This window comes from Meles meles, chromosome 6 (genome assembly GCF_922984935.1).
Source record: "Meles meles chromosome 6, mMelMel3.1 paternal haplotype, whole genome shotgun sequence".
Classification (NCBI taxonomy): domain Eukaryota; kingdom Metazoa; phylum Chordata; class Mammalia; order Carnivora; family Mustelidae; genus Meles; species Meles meles.
This window is the reverse complement of record NC_060071.1, coordinates 18231369-18248484: the sequence shown is the minus strand read 5'-3', so window position 1 is coordinate 18248484 and position 17116 is coordinate 18231369. Positions and strand designations below refer to the sequence as shown.

Below are 17116 nucleotides of genomic sequence, written 5' to 3'. Positions count from 1 at the left end.
AAAAAAAAAATCGTTGCCAAAACATCCCCCAACCTCCAAGTGATCCACTTGCACCACATGTTAAACACCCACTCCTACTGTCACACCTTCAACTCTGCCATCACCAATAATCGCATCACCTCCAAAATCTCAATTTCATGTATTCCATTTTGCCTCCTATCTAGCTCTCCCGTTTTGTATTCTCTCTCCAGAAATTCTTTAACCTGCATCCAGTCCTCCAATCCACTTACCTCACCACTTTGTTACAGTCTATTCTCAGGTCCTTTCTTCCCTCACTGAGGTGCATGTGCCCCTTCAAATGACTATGCTCATATCCTTTGGATAACCAAGTGATATTTTTAAAACATACATCAAATTGTTTAAGTAGAAGTTTAGAGCTTTTTTTCTGCACTGGAAGTAATATCCAAACTCATTAAGTAAACAAAATAAATTATCTGGCTTCAAACTATCTATCTGAAGTTATTTCCCATCACTCTCCTTTACATCCATTAAGCCTCATTCATGTGTTTGTGTGTGTGCTTATGTGCATGTGTGTGTGTCTTCCTTAACCACCAGCTAGCTACTTTCCTCCTTGGGAACTTTTCTATTTTCCCTCCTTGTGGAACACTCTTAACACTACATGTGCCTAATGGTTCCTTTCCTCACCTTGTGAAAATAAATCTATTATTAATTAATCTTTAAAAAACATCCTTACAATATAAATACACAAATATATATTTTTATATAAATGCATATATATATATAGAAATAGTGTTTTATGCTTGCCTCCCTACTTTCCCCTGAATCAATATAAACCCCTTAACCAGTGTTTTTGACTTAGTATTTTTCATTCCACATTTTTATGCAAGATCATATAACCATATTCATATATACATGTATATATAATAAAGGATTTTGTCAGCATTTGATAAAACAGGGACTCTATCAATACTCTTTATTTTATTTTAGTCATTCAACCACACCTTGTGGATATGCCTCTAAGTCAATGGTATACTAATGTACTCTTTCATAATTTTTTCATATAAATGTTACAACTGTTTTGTTAGTATGATAGATGTAAAATAAAAATCTCATTTCTTTAATATGCATTTCCTAACTAGTAATAGTTAGAAATATTTTTCTTATATTTGTTGTCATTTGGGATTTGCTTTCTGTATATTGCCCATCTTTTGACCACTTCATACTTTGTGATTTTTTTTTACTTATCTAAGTAAAAGCTCCTTAGATATATTAACTATGTTTTACAAATACTTTCCCAAATTTCCCACTTATATATTAACTTTATTTACATAATATTTGTCATTAAAAAGTTTCAAGCTTTCATTACTGATTGTGACACTCTTTCTTAGAATCCTGGTATTGTACCATACCATTTTAAGAATATAATGAATATAAGAATACCCTTATTAAAACACTGAATTTGAAATCAGTTATGTCTTAAGATGCACGTAGATGTACTTGCTGTACTAAAATTCTGAGTTTAGCAAAGGTTTAGTCAGAAATGTTTTCCCATACTTCTAATACGGAAGAAGAGAAAGAAAATGACAATCAACAAAGCATTTATTCCAAGAATAATTCTTACTCCAAATTAAGGCTTGCAAATTAAGTGAGCTATGAAAAAGCATTAAAATCGAGAGAAGTAATGCTGCTTCAGAATATCCATTAAGCATGATTGGAGAAAATTTGTTAAAATAAAAACTATAGGGGTACCTGTGTGTCTCAGTCAGTTAAGCATCTGCCTTTGGCTTAGGTCCCAGGATCCAGCCCCACATCAGGCTCCCTGCTCAGCCAGGAGTCTGCTTCTCTCTTTACCCCGCCCCCTGCTCATGTTCTCTCTCTTTCTCTCAAATAAAGAAAATCTTAAAACAAAACAAAAAACTATAGTTCACTATCAGTAAAACAACAACAACAAACTATAGTTCACTATCAGTAAAAAGAGTATGCCAGTCCCTGTTGTCCTTTCCAAAAATACTTATTCAAAATATTTCTTCTAAGTTATCAATAAGAAGGAGTTCAAGGTGAAGGAAGGAGTTAGTAGAGGAAGGGACTCAATTTATAACAATATCCTATCTATTCTTCCAACTTACTACAGGTCGAAAAGAGCTTTTCTAGTAATTAGAAATATGTCTACCTACAAGAACACACTTATATTTCAATGACACCAAAGACAAAAACATTGAAAACTAGAAAAATTAATACTTCACTTTCAACTTTCATAAATGAAGTATTTTTCATTTTATCTATAGCACTTAGTCTATTCTTTTTTTTTTTTTTAAAGATTTATTTATTTGACAGAGATCACAAGTCGGCAGAGAGAGAGAAGAGGAAGCAGACTCCCTGCTGAGCAGAGAACCCTGGGATCATGACCTGAGCCCAAGGCAGAGGCTTTAACCCACTGAGCCACCCAGGCGCCCCGCATTTAGTCTATTCTTAAACACTGGTTTACTGTTAGCAACTTATATGAAATTAATAATATAAAATTAACTTTATATTCTTTTTTTAAATTAATTTTTTAAATTTATTTATTTGACAGAGAGAGATCACAAGTAGACAGAGAGGCAGGCAGAGAGAGAGAGAGAGAGAGAGAGAGAGGGAAGCAGGCTCCCCGCTGAGCAGAGAGCCCGATGCGGGACTCGATCCCAGGACCCCGAGATCATGACCTGAGCCGAAGGCAGTGGCTTAACCCACTGAGCCACCCAGGCGCCCCTTAACTTTATATTCTTATAAACTGTTTTCTGTCATCCCCTTATTTTGAAATAATTTCAAAGTTACAGAAAATTCTCAAAAACCATATTTTTCATTTATCTTCAACCAAACTCCCCAACTGTTAACATTTTACCATGACTGCCTTCCCTAAATAAAACACACACACACACACTTTTTGTTTCTGAATCCTTTGGACTAAAGTAGAGGTTATAAGGTCCCTTTGCCCCTAAATATTTTCTTAAAAACAAAGAAAAACACAATTATCAAAATCAGAAAACAAGGAGATAGCACTATAATCTACAAACCTTATTCAAATTTCTCAATTATTCCTAATTTCCTTTTTTCTCCCTGCTAATGCAGGATCCAATCCAGAATTAGCTGTTGCTTTCTGAAAACTGCAACCTCTTTCATCTGAACCATTTCCTCAGTCTTTGTCTTTCAGGACCTTCATACTTGTGCAGAATACAGGCTATATTTATATTGTCATATATCTCTCAATTTGACTTTGTCTAATGTTTCCTTCTGATTACATTTACACTACATTTTTGGCAGGAACAACTTAGAAGTGATGTTCCATCCACAATATCTCTCATGAAAATCCACATGACATCTATTTGTCCCAACTGGTATTGTTAACTTGGTTAGTGTCTGTCAAGATTTCCCCCCTATAAAGTTACTATTTTCCCCCTTGTCATTAGTAAGTATCTTGTTAAAATTTCTATGTAATTATTCTATTTATCAAACTTTAACTGATTGTAACATGCATTCATGATTCTTGCCTAAAAATTACTATGGAGATTGTCAAATGGGGATTTTCTAATTTCATAATACATTATATCTACATTTACTACTAGTTGCATTTTGTAAGACAGTTTGCTTTTCTTCCATATGTGCATTTACTCATTCATGTCCATATCAATTTATAGGCTATCTTACTCAATGCATTATAACCAATTAATATCTTTATTTCTTTTGATGTTTAAATTGTTTTTGATTTTACCAATGAGAGATCCACTATGCTATCTCCTGTGTCCATCTGACTTGTTCCCAATATTCTCTGAACTTGCAGGCACAGTGAGATGCTCCAAGGAATTATACGTAAGCTGGACCTCTCTAACCTACCTCCCTTTTCAAACACCTTCTCCATAACCCCCTGAACAAACTTATCTCATTTCCATTCACTTAGTTATCTTCCTGCTTTCCTTCAGTAATTTTTTTTTTTTAAAGATTTATTTATTTATTTATTTGACAGAGAGAGATCACAAGTAGGCAGAGAGGCAGGCAGAGAGACAGAGAGGGAAGCAGGCTCCCCGCTGAGCAGAGAGCCCGATGTGGGACTCGATCCCAGGACCCTGAGATCATGACCTGAGCCGAAGGCAGCGGCTTAATCCACTGAGCCACCCAGGCGCCCCCCTTCAGTAATCTTTTTAAGGTTTCACTTGAATTTAGTCTTCTGTGGTCGCTGTGTAATTTAATCTTTGTTTTGATATAATGTTATCTTCTTATTTTTCTTCCTGGAGTTTAATCACTTTGTTTCACCTATACCTTTGAAAAAAATTCAACTCTATTCTTAGTATTTCCAAATTCTGAATGATGATTTTTCTCATTTGTCACATTTCTAAATACTTATTTAGGAGAATGGTTTCAGCTTGGAGTTATCATTTTACAGGTTTTCTCCACTTTTCCATTGTTTGGGGACAGCAACTTCGTCATCTGAACAGCTATAAATCATCTTTTTGTTTTCTTCTTTATAGTAGTTTGCATAGGTGAAAATTACTGGCCTCACTGAATTGCAATGGAAAGAACTGGCAGTGGGAGGATGGACCATTCAGTATGGTCTCTTTAATGGAAGCTTTTTTTTAAAGGGATCAGCAGTAGGGAGAGGAGTTCTATATCATTCAATATATTTTTTGTACTTTTTTTTTTTAATCTTGAAGGATTTCTGTATCTCTTCTCTTCTTTTCCATTCAACAAACATTTCCCAAGGATTACCCCTGTCTTCCTTTATAAAAGCCCTCTTCTCCTCCAAACAGTTACCTTCCCAAGACCACTTCCTTGAATATCACATAAATTTTAAGTCCTTTACCACTGGTCTGTTTGATCTACAAGTAGTGTTTTTCAGAATTTTTGTACTTATTAGGTTAGACTTCCCTTTTTTAGTAATGATTTCAAATCAACTTTAGACAGTCACAAAGTCTCTTCTCCCTTCCACATTGTTTTTCCTTAAGTATGCTTGCTCATGTGAAAGACCTGCAGAAGTTAAAGAAAAAATAGCACACTGTAAGTTGGTAATATTTCCCTAAAGTTAAAACGAATTTGGACATCGTTTGCTTTCTAGTTGTGCCAAGGTTGTAGGTTTCATATAATTGTATTTGTTCTTCAAGCTTTTTTGTATGGATTGTTTTTGGAAATTATGTTGAGTGAATTAGGATTTATGCAACCCTCATTACCTTGATTACTAAGAATTCCTCCCATAAATTTAAATCTTTGTTTTGAATACATGTTTTGTCATTTCTGGAGATTTTCTCCAATCCTTTCTTGTCTTTGTCACTTTTAGTCTCTCTTTTGCACTTAAGAGTCCCCTTTAATATTTCTTGCAGGGCTGGTTTAGGGGTCATGAATCTTCATTTTTGTCCAGGAAACTCTTCCCACTTAAAGTTAAAATGGTATCTTGAGTGATAATCTTTTTCTTTTAATATTTTATTTATTTGACAGAGAGAGATCACAAGTAGGCAGAGAGGCAGACGGGGAGAGAGAGAGGGGAGGAAGCAGGCTCCCTGCTGAGCAGAGAGCCAGATGTGGGACTTGATCCCAGGAGCCTGAGATCATGACCTGAGCCAAAGGCAGAAGCTTAACCCCCTGAGCCACCAGATGCCCTTGAATGATAGTCTTGATGGATAGAGTATTCTTGGCTGTAGATTCTTCCCATTCAGTACTTTGAATATATCATGAAATGGGTTTGTAAACTACATGAAACACGTTAGATATTTTATTCTAACTATTGTCAAATTTAAATAATCCTTAAAGTATCACTATTTCGGTGATATGTAGCCAAAATAAACACAAATTTTAAATCATCATTTTACTCCCATACTACCATCACTATAAAGAAAAAAAAAAAAGGCCTAAAAGCCTAACCTAAAAAAACTCATTACCTCTATAAATTGAGACAAATCTGTTTTACCCTAAATAGTTTTCTGGATTTTGTTATCAAATCTGGGACTCATATAATTTTCTGAATTTAACAAGGGTGGCGCACCATTTCTCAAAGACCATCTATATTTAAGATCCCAAGTGACTGCAAAGATTCTTACATGCTATGTATTTGGGTATATCTTTACTGTTGAATTTTTTTGAATTCAACAATCCTAAATATTACTCACTGTTCATCAATATAAGTACACTCTCAATCCCCTTTATCTATTTCACATATCCTCCCACCCACTCACCTGCCTCCTGGCATCCACCAGTTTGTTCTCTGTATTTGTCTTTTTTGTCTCTTTTTCATTTGTTTTGTTTTTCAAATTCCACATATGAGTGAAATCATATAGTATTTATGTTTCTGTCTGCCTTATTTCACTTAGCATTTTTCCCTTTAGGTCCATCTACATTCTTTCTTATGGCCGAATAATATCCCATTGCATGTATATATGTGTATATATATAATATATACAATTTTTTTCAATATCTTCTTTATCTTTATCTCAATATCTTCTTTATCTTCTTTATCCACTCATCAGTCAACGGACACTTGATTTGCTTCCTTATCTTGGCTACTAAAAATTTTTTGTGAATTAGTGGTTTTGCTTTCCTTGGGTAGATTACCCAGGAGTGTGATTCCTGGATCATAAAGTAGTTCATTTTTAATTTTTTGAGAAGTTTCCACACTATTTTCCACAGTGACATTTCTGTCTTATTCCTGGTCTTAGAGGGAAAACTCTGGTTTTCACCACTGAGTAAGAGGTTAGGTATGAGTTTTTCATATACTGCTTTTATTATGTTGAGGTATGATCCCTCTAGACCTAGTTTGTTGAGAGTTCGTATCATGAATGGATGTTGTACTTTGTCGAATGATTTTTCTGCATCTATTGATATAATCAGATCGTTTTTACCATTCTCTTATTTATATGATATGTCACAGTAATTGATTTGTGAACAATGACCCATACCCCATACAAAACACTTGCATCCCTGAAATAAATCTCACTTCATCATGGTAAATGATTTTTTAAAATGTATTGTTAGATTCAGTTTGCTAATGTCTTCTTGTTGAGGATTTTTTGCATCTATGTTCATTCAGAGATATTGGCCTGTTATATTTCTTTGTAGTGTCTTTATTTGGTTTTGGTTATCTTCTCTCCTCTTCTATTTTTTAAAAATACTCTGAAAATGATAAGTATTAACTCTTTAAATCTTGTAGAATTCACCTGTGAAGCCATCTGATCCTGTGTTTTTATTTGTTGGGAGTTTCTGATTACTGATTTGATTTCACTGCTAGTAATCATTCTGTTTTTGTTTTTTTTTTTTAATTTCTTCCCGTTCCAGTTTGGGGAGGCTGTATGTTTCTAGGAATTTAATTATTTCTTATAGGATGTCCAATTTGTTGGCATACCATTTTTCATAATATTCTCTTATAATCCTTTGTATTTTTGAGGTGTCATTTGTTATTTCTCTTCCTTCATTTCTGATTTCATTTATTTGATTATTCTCCTTTTTTCTTCATGAGTCTGGCTAAAGGGTTATCAATTTTGTTGCTCTCTTCAAAGAGCCAGCTCCTGGTTTCATTAATCTTTCTTGGCTTTTTTTTTTTTTTTTAAGTCTCTATTTTATTTCTTTCTGTGCTAGATTATTTCCTTCCTTCTACTGGCTTTGTTCTTTTATTTTCCCCCTACCTCTTTTAGGGGTAAGGTTAGGTTATTTATTTGGCATTTTTGTTGTTTCTTCAGGTAGTCCTGCATTGCTATAAACTTCCCTCTCAGAACAGCTTTCGCTGAATCCTAAAGATTTTGGACCACTGTGCTTTCATTTTCATTTATTTCCATGTATTTTTTTCATTTCCTCTTTGATTTGCTGGTTGACCCAGCATGTTATTTAGCCTCCATGTTATTTGTGTAAACAAACTGAGCAAACTGAACATCAAACTCTTCTTAGATCCCTCAGTACTGAGGTCATGGAACAATTTCTGTTCTCCAAATTGGATACAGATGGGCAGATACAGAAAATCATAAATTACCAGAGCCACAGCAGAAACTATCACAAAAAGAAATACCAAAGTAAAAACCCCAAACTGTAATTGAGTAATTCCTGAAGTCTCAGAGAAGACAAATATAAAAGTTAAAAACTCCTGGGGGGGGGCAGGCTTTGGGGTGCATGTATACACTTTTGTGAGTTTTATGCCTATCAGGTTCTCACAGTAAAGATCAGTGAAAAATCCCTCTGTGCTTCTAAGCAGGGTAAATAGGAAAAGCGATCATTTTGAAATACATCAGAACATTCTGTTCTTTATGAGGCCTGCCTTCAAGACAAACTATTCTATGACAGAAGAGCCCAAGTAACCTAGGGAAAAGGAAATATCCAGCTCCAGCTCCCCCAAGCCTTTAACATGAGGAAAGGGAAATATTCACCTTTAAACCCCTCTATCCGTTCTGTCCCACCTAAAGATGGGGGGCAGGGATTGAGAAACAGGTATAAAGTTCACAGGCCACAGGCACAGGTTCACTAAAAGACTGAGAACTAATCAGAAGACTACAGAACACTTCCCTCTCCCCATACCATATCACCACATTACTAAAGGCTTTTTTATTGCAGTTCCTTTTTCCAGTACATCATGCCTGGTTCAAAAAAATTTAAAAGGCAAGATTTCATTTCTTTTGATGGCTGCATAGTATTCCATTGTGTATATATACCACATCTTCTTTATCCATTCATCTGTTGATGGACATCTAGGTTCTTTCCATAGTCTGGCTATTGTAGACATTGCTGCTATAAACATTCGGGTACACGTGCCCCTTCGGATCACTATGTTTGTATCTTTAGGGTAAATACCCAGTAGTGCAATTGCTGGGTCATAGGGTAGTTCTATTTTCAACATTTTGAGGAACCTCCATGTTGTTTTCCAGAGTGGTTGCACCAGCTTGCATTCCCACCAACAGTGGAGGAGGGTTCCCCTTTCTCCACATCCTCTCCAGCATCTGTCATTTCCTGACTTGTTAATTTTAGCCATTCTGACTGGTGTGAGGTGATATCTCAATGGCAAAAAAACACAGTTTGAAGAGAAAAGGGAAGCATCAAAACTACTCATATATAGCAAAAATGTTGATCAGACCAGCAATACAAAATAACTCTAATTAACAAGCTAAGGGAGTCTTATGGAAAAGTAGACAATATGCAAGAATACGTGGGTAACGTAACTAGAAGGACAGAACTTCTAAAAAAACTAAAACTTTTTTTTTTAATGCTGATGATAAAAAATACTCTAAGAGAAATGAAGAAACTCTTTGATGGGCTCATTAGCAGGCTGCAAACTGATAAGGAACTCTAAGCTAAGGTACATGTCAACTGAAACTTCCAAAATTGAAAATCAAAAAGACCAAAGACTGAGAAAAATAGAATATAATATCCAAGAACTGTGGGACAACTAAAAAAGTGTAACATATGCATAACATGAATAGCAGAAGGGGAAGAAAATGAAAGAAACACTTGAAGCAATAACATCTGAGAATTTTCCCCAAATTAATGTCAGACAACAAACCACAGATCAAGGAAGAAACGTAACAACCCCTGCTCCGCCCCTGCAAAAAACAAAAAATTACATCTAAGATAGTTGATATAAACTATAGAAAACAAAAAATCTTGAAAGAAGCCGGGAGGGTGGGGGAAACACCTTACCTAAAGAAGTACAAATATAAGAATTGTATGCAATTTCTCCTCAGAAACAATATAAGAAATAAGACATTGGAATGATATATACAGTATTGGGGGGGGGAATCTACCAATCCAAAATTCTGTATCTTGAGAAAGTACAATTTAAAAGAAACAAAGCCCCTCTCAGACAAACAAAATTGAGGGAATTCATGGTCTATAGATCTGCCTTGCAAGAAATGTCAAAAGAAATTATTCAAAAAGAAGGAAACTCCTATAGAACAAAAACTCATGTAGATAAAGAACATCAAAAAAGTAGTAAGGGAAGAGAAAAGCTTTTCTTTTTTCTTAATTGACATAACAGATAACAGTCTGTTCAAATAATAATAGCAACAAAATACTGGATTACAATGGAATGAATTACAGCAATGACACAAGGAATGGAAGGGAGGAATTAGGAATACTTGTTATTATAAGGTTATTGTACTACCTGTAAAGCTATAACTGCGAAGTGTTTATCTGAAAGTAGATTTATACTGCAAACTCTAGGGCAAACACTAAAAAAATAAAAATAAAAAGTGAAGTATAACTGATTTGCTAAGAAAGGAGAGAAAATGGAAGCATATACTCAACTAAAACCACAGAAAGCAGGAAAAGACCATAAACAAAAAGAGGAATAAAGAAATAGAGCAACCATGAGAACACAAATACGGCAGTTTATTAATCTAACATCACCAATCACTGTAAAAGTCTATGGTCTAAATACACCAATTAAAAACCAGATTGTCGGGGTGCCTGGGTGGCTCAGTGGGTTAAAGCCTCTGCCTTCAGCTTGGGTCGTGATCCCAAGGTCCTGGGATGGAGCTCCGCATAGGGCTCTCCACTTTGGCGGGAGGCGTGCTTCCCCTTCTCTCTCTGCCTGCCTCTCTGCCTACTTGTGATCTCTGTCTGTCAAATAAATAAATAAAATCTTTAAAAAATAAAAATAAAAATATTTTTAATGTATCAAAAACAATAATTATATTCTGTCTACAAAAAAATCCACTTAAAATAAAGGACACCTAAAAGATTAAAAGTAGAGAAAGATATACTTTGCTATAATACCAATCAAAACTAACATAGCTACATTAATTTCCAGCAGAGCAATCTTCAGAGCAAGGAAAATTATCACAAATGAAGAAGAGCATTAAAATACGATAAAGGAGTCAATCCTTGTGAAGACATAACAAACCTTAAAGCATATGAACCTAATAACAAAGCATCATAATATATGAGACAAAGTGTCAAAACTTCAAGGAAATACAGAGAAATTTACTATTATAGGAGGAGACTTCAACATAAAACATGTAGATATTAAATGGATTTGATGTTACCAAAAAGAAAAAAACAGACATCTTGCATAAATTTAGTGAAAGCTATTAAACTGACTGCATTTTATTTACTACATTTCTATCAGAAATGTTGAATATAGGTTCCAACAGGCAGAAAAATCAGTAAGGGCATAACTGAACTCCACAGCATCATCAAGCAATTGAATATAACTGACATCAAATTCATCAAATAACAGAAAAATACACATTACTGTCAAGCTCACATGAAATATTCAATAAGATAGACCACATTCTGGGCCATAAAATACCTCAACAAAGTTATAAGCATAGAAATCACACAGTATAGGTTTTCAGATGACAATGAAATTAAATAAATCAGTAACAGAAAATTGGCTGGAAAATCTCAAAATACTTAAAGAACATACTTCTATTTTTTGGTGTGGTTTTATTTTTAAATTTATTTTTAATTTAAATTCAATGAGCTAACTTATAGTACATCATTAGTTGCATATAACACCCAGTAGCATACTTCTAAATAATATAGAGGTCAGAGAAGAAATCTCAAGAGAAATTAAAAACTATTTTGAACTAAATGAAAATAAAAATACAACTCAGGTACTGAGAGTGAAAGCAATGCTTAGGGGGAAAATAGTATTAGATGCATAAACTAAGAAAGAACAAAGATCTAAAATCAAAAATCTGAGCTTAAGAAATTAGATTAAAATTAAATCCAAAGGAAGGAGAAGAAGCAGTAAGAATTAGAACAGAACTCACTTAAGTTGAAAATAAGAAATCAATAGGGAAAAATCAACAAGACCAAATACTGATTCTCTGGGGTCGGCAGTGGGGGGGGGGGGGGGGGATTCATAAACCTCTAGACAGGCTAACAAGAAAAAAGACACAAATTACTAATACTAGAAATGAAAAACTGACATTACAACTCAACTACAGATCCCACTGACATTAAAAAGATAACAGGAATATGAACAACTCTATGCCTACAAACTTGAGTAACTAGATAAAATAGGCCAGTTCCTTGGAAGCCACAATGTGCCAAAACTCAAACAAGGAGAAATCAGTACAAGCCTATTCAGATCATCTATTACTCAATCAATAGTAAACAACCTTTGAAAATTGAAAGCATCAGCCCCAGATGGATTCACTGGTGAATTCTATCAAACATTTAAGGAATTATATCAACATTTTACAATCTCTTCTAGAAGACAGAAGCAGAGGGAATACTTCCTAACTTATCCTATGAGGATATAACTTATCCTATGGTACCTATAAGGGACCAAGAAGACCTTAAATACCAAAACCACATAGACAAACAAGAAAATAAAACTACAGGCCAATATTTCTTATGAACATAGATGTAAAAATACTCAACATAATATTAACAGAATCCAATAAATATGTGTGTGCATATACACACATATTATATACATACACACACGTGACACACATACACATATGTGTGTATATATATACACACACGCATATCAACCAAGTGGGATTTAGCCCAGGTGTGTATGGCTGGTTCAACATTTAAAAACAATCCAATTTTAAAATGGGCAAAAGGAAGGGCACCTGGGTGGCTCAGTGGGTTAAGCATCTGACTCCAGATTTCAGCTCAGGTCATGATCTAAAGGTTGAAATCAAGCCCCATGTCTGGCTCCAAGCTGGGCACGAGGCACTTAAGATTCTCTCTCCCTTTCCCCTCCCCCATACCCTCTCCTTCTCTAAAATAAAATAAAATAAATGGATAAAAGATGTGAATAGATCCCTCAATGAAAAGGATTATACAGATGGTATAAAAGCATATGAAAAGATGCCCAACCTACGTGGCATTAAGGAATTGCAAATTTGACAATGAGATACTATAACATTCCTTACTAAAATGGCAAAAATCAAAAACACCAACAACACTAAATTCTGTCAAAGATGTAGAAATTCAAGAACACTCATTCATTGATGGTGGAACTACAAAATGGTACAGCCACTCTGAAAGACAGATTGTCAGTTTCTTACAAAACTAAACATACTCTTACCAGATACCAGCAATCCCACTCTGGTATTTACCCAAATGAGTTGAAAACTTCTGCCGACATGAAAACCTGCGCATGAATGGTTACAGCAACTACATTCATAAATGCCATAAAGGTGGAAGGAGCCAAGATTTCCTTCAGTAGGTGAATTGGATAAACAAACTGTGGTACATCCAGACAATGGAATATTATTCAACTCTAAGAAGAAATAAACGATCGCACCATGAAATGACATGTAGGAACCTTAAATGTATTATTACTAATGGAAGAAAACAATTTGAAAAGGCACATACTATATGATTTAATTTGGGAAAATTTAATTTGCAAAAATCCTGGGAAATTCGGGAAAAGGCAAAACTATGGTCAGTAAAGAGGTAAGTGGTTTTCAGGGGTTAGCAGGAGGGAGGATTTTTAGGGCAATGAAACTATTCTGCAGATTATAATGGTGAATACACATCATTATACATCCATCAAAACCCCAGAGACTGTACAACACTGAGGATGAACCCCAAAGTAAACCATGGACCTTGGGCAATGATGATGTTCAATGTAGCTTTAATAGTTTGAAAAAATGTACCATACTCTGATGTGGGATATGGTAGTCGGGGAACTGTGCATCTGTGGGAGCACAGAGTATATGCAAACTTTCTCCTTGATGTTGCTGTGACTCTAAAACTGCTCTAAAAATAAAGTCTATTTTAAAAAATGGGTCAAAAAAAAAAGGGGTGCCTGGGTAGCTCAGTGGGTTGAGCCTCTGCCTTCGGCACAGGTTGTGATCCCAGGGTCCTGGGATTGAGCCCCGCATGGGGTTCTCTGCTCAGCAGGGAGCCTGCTTCCTCCTCTCTCTCTGCCTGCCTCTCCATCTACTTGTGATCTCTCTCGGTCAAATAAATAAATAAAATCTTAAAAAAAAAATGGGTTAAAAAAAAAAGTCCATAAGTGTACCTTTAAATAGTCTTTAGAACTGTGAAACAATGTTAACTGCAGCATTTTCTCTCCCCACCAACAACCACGATATGCTTTTCCTTCCATGAACTTTGTCTCATTACCGACCTACACTTATAATCAATCATTACAGTAGTTATTGAAGAAGCTAAGGATCTTTAATATGATAAAAAGTACTACAAAGTTTTTCCTACAGGTATAAAATTAAGTGACTATACTATTATACTACAAATATAATCTATACATGTAAAAGAGAAGCAACAATAAAAATGCATTTCACTGTACAAATGAAAGAAGTTCCTTATTTTTCAATAAATTTCCTATGCAGCATGATAAAATTAAAATGTAACATGATTTAATAGTTTTCAGTAAATTTAGGAAAGATGTCTGTTTTCTTCCTTTTGGTAACATCAGATGCATTTAACATCTATACCTCTTAGCACTTAATTACTTTATTCTCCTAACTTTGTAGAGATCGATCTCCTTAAATTCTTAAGGCCTTGTATTTTCTTTATATTTCACAGTACACCAAGTATAAAGTGCCACATATTATATGACCAGAAAAATAAGCCGTATTTTAGTGGACTGACTGAAAATAGAGTTGAGAGAAAGTTTTGTTTTTTTTTAATTTAAACTCTCACGTGATGAGAAAATTTAACAAGCCAAAGCAATTCAGCCTGCTTATGGTACTTACTTTTATGAAAGGTGGCCACACATCCAAAATACATTTTATGAAGTATTTTTGAATACTGGCCTATAGCTGATATTTTAATTCTCAGTATGAAACACAAATTGCAAGTTACATTAAAAAAAAACTCAACATCTGCTGAAATATTTGTCTTTACAAATAGATTTTTGGAAGCAAACAAAAAGGAAATGGAATTCAGGTCGGGGTGGGGGACAACAACAGAAAGAATGGAAAGATAATGATTACAGTTTAAGGTAAAAACCATTCTGCCCAAGATACTAGATTGTAACAAAATAACAAGATACAAAGGAAGAAAACAAGCCTTTAGAGTCTCTACATTTTGTCTCTACTTCAGAGTTTGCAGTTAAGAAATTTTTGGTTGGCGTATAGAGATTTCCTTCTAGACATCAGTTTTCTAAGACATTTAAAAGTGGGTATTAGTCAGTCTCCTAATTGGTATACTGTTAATTAGTAATGTTGCAATACAGCTACATTTCAGCTAATGTATTTCATGTGAAGCAGATAACATAACATAAAATTAGGCTAGAGAATACCTCAGTAGGGAGTCAGCTTGTCTGTCTCCCCTCCCTCTGGCTCTTGCTCTTTCTCTCTCAAATAAATAAATAAAATCTTTAGGGGAAAAAAAGCCTCTTTTGTTAACTTGTACTTAATACCATTATCAAAGACATAATATAATGACCTAAAAAGTGAGCTAGTATCACTCAGAAAAAAACCAGGAAAAAAAGAAATCATAACAGAGATTAAAGCCACAATAAGGAAATTCAAAGGATCAAAACAACAAAAAAAATTAGTATGAATAAAGACATCGGGTATGGTCAACAGAAAGTTTACTAAAAAAGCACACAACTGGAAAGAAAAACTATTTGTTTAAAAATAAAACAACATCAGAGAAATTTCTGCCTGTGTTCTTTTCTGGGATGTTTTTTGGTTTCACATCTCACATTTTAGATGCTTAATCCATTTTGAGTTTATTCTTATATACAGTCTAAGAAAATGGTCTAGTTTTATTCTTTTGCATGTAGCCTTTGCTGACACTGGTCATAGCAATATTCTTCTAGATATGTCTTCTGAGGCAAGAGAAATAAAAGCAAAAAGGAAACTTTTTGTGTGACTACATTGAAATAAAATCTTCTGCACAGCAAAGGAAACAAGTAACAAAACTAAAAAACAACCTAGGGAATGGGAAAAGATATTTGCAAATGACATACCCAATCAAGGGGAAATAACTAAAATATATAAAGAACTTACACAACTCAATGCCCAAAAAAACAAATAACCCAATTAAAAAATAGGAAGAAGATATGAACAGACATTTCTCCAAAAAACACTTTCAGACGGCTGACACATGAAAACACTCATCACAGGAATGCAAATCAAATCATGTCACACCTATCAGAATGGCTAAAATAAAAAATGCAAGAAACAACAAGCATTGGAGAAGATGTGGAAAAAAAAGAACGCTTGCGCACTCTTGGTGGGAATGCAAACTGGTGCAGCCACTGTGGAACAGTATGGAGAGGCCTCAAAAAACTAAAAATAGAACTACCCCCCACCAATCCAGTAATCACAGTACTGGGTATTTACCCAAAGAATACAAAAACACCGATTCAAAGGGATATATGTGCCCTTATATTTACTGCAGCATTAGTTACAAAATATGGAAGCACTCCAAGTGTCTACAGATTGCAGAATAAAGGAGATGTGTTATATATAAATAGAATATTATTCAACCATAAAAAAGAATGAAATCTTGCCATTTGCACCAACGTGGATGATCTAGAGTATACTGCTAAACAAAATAAGCCAGTCAGGCAAAGACAAATACCATATGCTTCCACTCATGTGTGGAATTTAAGAAACAAAACAAATGAATAAAGAAAAAAAGAGAAACCAAAAAAACAGATTCTCAACTTAGAGAACAGTAAGTTACCAGAGGGGAGGTAGAGTCAGGGATGGGTAAAATAGGTGAAGGGGATTAAGAGTACACTTACCTTGATGCACGCTGAGTAATATATGGGACTCTGAATCACTATATTGTATACCTGCAACTAATACAACATGTTAACTGCACTGGAATTAAAATTTTTTTAAAAAAGAAGAAAGAGGGGCGCCTGGGTGGCTCAGTGGATTAAGCCGCTGCCTTCGGCTCAGGTCATGATCTCAAGGTCCTGGGATCGAGTCCCGCATCGGGCTCTCTGCTCAGCAGTGAGCCTGCTTCCCTTTCTCTCTCTCTGCCTGCCTCTCTGTCTACTTGTGATCTCTCTCTGTCAAATAAATAAATAAAATCTTAAAAAAAAAAAAAAAAGAAGAAGAAAGAAAAGTATAGCCATACCAAATGAAAAAAATTACAAATTAAAAAAAAAAAAACAATACTGAAAAGTCACATACTTTACACACACACACACACACACACACACACAGAGGTTAAGTAATCAAACTCATGCCATATTCTGGTAAAGTTACTGAATGTCAAGTCACTTGTTGGTGAAAAGAAAAATATACTCAGTCTGATGCTG

General features: G+C 34.7%; 1 protein-coding gene across 9 annotated transcripts in view; it reads right to left on the bottom strand.

The window, feature by feature from the left end:
* The window catches only part of MEF2A (myocyte enhancer factor 2A), a 174571-nt gene that overhangs the window by 65608 nt on the left and 91847 nt on the right, over positions 1 to 17116 (bottom strand). The gene's annotated exons all lie outside the window — the stretch shown is intronic.